General features: G+C 36.7%; 1 protein-coding gene across 1 annotated transcript in view; it reads left to right on the top strand.

The window, feature by feature from the left end:
* The window catches only part of ARHGAP6 (Rho GTPase activating protein 6), a 465,268-nt gene that overhangs the window by 88,964 nt on the left and 372,360 nt on the right, over nt 1-3,944 (top strand). The window lies entirely within an intron of this gene.

Here is a 3,944-nt window from a genome sequence, read left to right as displayed (position 1 = left end):
TATATATATATATATATCCCATAGTGGGATTGCTGGATCATATGGTAGTTCTATTTTTAATTTAAGCAGGAACCTACATACTGTTTTCCAGAATGACTGTACTAATTTCATTTCCCCAAACTGTGTGCCAGGGTTCCTTTTTCTCTATGTCTTCCCAGTTCTTATCTTTTGTCTTTTTGAAAATAATCATATAACAGGTGTAGGGTGATGTCTTATTATGGTTTTAATTTGCATTTCTCTTTTGATTACTGATGTTGAACATTTTTTTTACATACTTGTTGGTCACTTGTATGTTTTCTTTTGAGAAATGTCTATTCAGGCCCTTTGCCCATGTTATAATTGGGTTATCTGTTTTCTTACTGTTGAGTTGTTTGAGTTTTGTATACCTTCCCCAGGTGTTGACTCCATCTGCACTATGTTCTCATATAGCTCATTGCGTCAGTTTGTTGAGGCTGCTGTAACAAAGTACCACCAATTGAGTGGCTTAGACAACATAAACATATTATCTCACAGTCCTGGAGTTTAGAGTTCTTAAATCAAGGTATCAGCTGAGTTGTCTCTCCTTTGGAGGACTGTGAAGGAGAATCTGTTCCATGCCTGTCTCCTATTCTTTGGTGGTTTTCTGGCAATCTTTGGCATCTATTAGCTTGTAGATGCATCACCCTAATCTCTTCTTTATCTTCACATGGGCTTCTTCCTATGTGCACATCTGTATCTCTGGCCAAATACCCTCATTTTATAAGGACTCTAGCCGTAACGGATTAGAACCTACTCTAATGACCTCATTTGATCTTGATTAATTCTGTAAATATGATACTTCACCTAAAAATAAAATTATATTCTGAAGTACTGAGGGTAACGACTCTAGCATATTTTGGGGGAGGGGATACAATTCAACCTATAACATTCATCTTATGAAGTATGAACCCCAGAGGGTTAGTAAAAAAATGAATGCACATTTGTTGCAGCATTATTGACATGGATTAATAATGGGCTCTCTTATTCATCAAATTTTTAATTTTGACTTTCTAGATATAGTAAAAATTTAAATGATTAACATAAGAGATTGTAACAGATAGAATTTCTTAATTTACTGAATTTACTGAGAATTAGCTTGTAGATGACATTGTGAGATGCCAGCTCTGGTTCCTCTGGTAGAATTAAAATTTTAATGATTAACAATGTTTTGATTTAATTTTCATCCTGGCCACAGACCCTTCATCCATGCCCACATTCCATGTTATAAACCTACCTGCCCATTATGGTATAATCAATACACCCTGATGTTGTCCATGACTTTTATCTCAGTCCCTTCTTTCTTCTTCTAACCACTTCTCTAGCTCATGAGTCTTGTTTTTCTCCCCTATGTTTACACATTTGTATTTGTTCCCTGTGGGATGGACCACCCTATCCAGCCCTTTGACATCAGCCACAACTGCCAACATGTCTACCCAACAGTACACAGACTGGGACCCTTTAGTTTCTCCACAAAGAAAATTTGGCAAGAGAATATACTGTCCTCTCATGATAAGTATTATGTGATAATCTTTTAAGTGACTTTTCCCATGGCTAGCTTCTATCCTGTCTGTGTAGACTAACTAGCAATTATTCAAATAATCTCCCAAATGTGTAATTTTGAAAAGCAATTTACTACTCAAAATCCATTGACTTCCCTCCCTCCATTTCTCATCAAATGAATGGATTCTTCAGACTGACGTTTCACTTTCATATATCTACTAGAGCTCCAAATTAGTGGCCCTCAGTGCTGGCTGCACATTAAATCACTTGGTGGAATTTACAAATTACCAATTCGGGGGTCACACCCCAGAAGTTCAGATTTCATTCTAGAGGGTGGTCTGTGTATCAAGATTTTTAAAAGTTACTCCCATGATTCCAGTCAAGGGGTAATAAGAACTACCTATTTAGAGCAACATGTCTCCAATTTTTATGTGTGGGGTAATCATCTTGTTCAAATGCAGATTCTGATTCAGCAGATGTAGGGCCATCCAAGGTTTTGCATTTCTAACAAGCAGTGATATTATTGGCCTATACTTTGCAGGGCAGAAAACAAAGCTTTCTGGGGTCCAGGTCCACATTTTGCTCATCTTTGTGTCTCCAAAGTATAGCGTAGATCCTTTCAGCAAATGTTTGAAACTAGAGTCAATTTCAACCTTCCCCCAACTTTCCAGTCATTTTCTCTGCATATTGAAGTCCACATAAGCTTAGGCCTATCTCTTTGTGATGTCTATCCTTAGCCACAACCAGATAGCCAATATTTTACTCATTTATTCAACCAACATTTTCTAAGCGCTCTTCATGGCCTGACACTGGGGATTCAATAGTTAATAAGATGTAATTTCTGCCTCAAGTTTGCACATTAATGGACAGAATGGACAGGATTATCCTCTAGGTTGGGGCTTCATAGATTATCTGTGCTAAATGACTAGGTGTTTTGTTCTAATCTGTTTTACTTTGTAAAATACAAAATTTGACATTAGGGTGTCTCAATCAAATAGTGATAAAAGTTTCTAATTGAGTACTCTCAAATTTTTCACTTGCTATGGAATGACACTCTCAAATTTTTCACTTGCTGTGGAATGACACTTTTATATCACATTGGTTCATGGACTATACTTTAAAAACCACTGCTTCAGGGCCTTTCCAAACAAAGTCTATAGATCATCAACACCAATACCCCCAAGCAGTGTCTGAGAAATACAGAAACTTGTATCCCACTCCAGCCTACTAAATCAGAATCTGCATTTTAACCAGATTTTTAGGTGATTTGTTTGCACATTACAGACTAAGAAACACAGCTCCTGAGAAGTGGCTCTTAACCTTGACTGAATATTAGATTCACCCAGGAGCTTTTAAAGATTCTGATAACTTTTGAGAATTATCAATTAAAGTCCCTTGGCCTCTTTGTAATGATACTATTCATTTTTTTTTTTTTTGCTTTTGAGTTCCTTATATATTCTAGATATTAGTTATTAGTCCTTCATCACATGAAGTTTGCAAATATTTCATTCTATTATCTCTTCCCTCTGTTGATTGTTACCTTTGCTGTATAGAAGATTTGTAGCTTCATGTAATCAATTTTGCCTATTTTTAGTTTTGTTATCTGTGCTTTTTGACATCTAAGCATCTGTGCTTATCCATAAAATGTTTGCCTAGATCAATGTCTTTATGTTTTCGTCTAGTATTTTTATGGTTTCTAAACTTATGTTTAAGTCTTTAATCTGCTTTGAGTTTATTTTTGCATATGGTTATACATAGGAGTCTACGCTCATTCTTCTGCATATGTGGTATATATATACATGGAATACCTTTTAGCCATGAAAAATGAATGAAATCATTAAATGAGGCTTTTGAATATTTGCAACACATTAAAATAATAAACATTTGAGGTGATGGATATGCCAATTACCCTGATTTGATCATTCTCCATTGTATACATGTTTGGAAATATTATCCTATATCTCATAAATATGTACAATGGTTATATCTTAACTATAAATAAAAGGAAAATAATTCTGCCAAAGCTGTATTCTAATAAAGTAAAAATCCCTAGGGATGGCCCTCAGTTATCAGTATTTTTAAACAGCTACCCACATGACTCTGGCCATGCAACACAGAGTGGGAATCAGCACGAAGTCAGTCCACAGTCCATAAAGCCCAAAGAGTAGTCAACCATTGCTCAAGCTTCAAATCAGCTCAGGTTCCTAGATACCCATTTATCACTTTCTTCTCTTCACTTTGAAAACTCAGGACCAGGCTCGGCGCCTGTGGCTCAAGCGGCTAAGGTGCCAGCCACATACACCTAAGGTGGCAGGTTCGAATCCAGCCCAGGCCTGCCAAACAACAATAATGGCTGCAACCAAAAAATAGCTGGGTGTTGTGGTGGGCGCCTGTGGTCCCAGCTACTTGGGAGGCTGAGAAAGGAG

Source organism: Otolemur garnettii, unplaced genomic scaffold (genome assembly GCF_000181295.1).
Source record: "Otolemur garnettii isolate 467f Iridium unplaced genomic scaffold, OtoGar3 scaffold00065, whole genome shotgun sequence".
Taxonomy (NCBI): Eukaryota; Metazoa; Chordata; class Mammalia; order Primates; family Galagidae; genus Otolemur; species Otolemur garnettii.
Note: the sequence above shows the minus strand (reverse complement) of the source record. Positions and strands in the feature narration are given on the sequence as shown.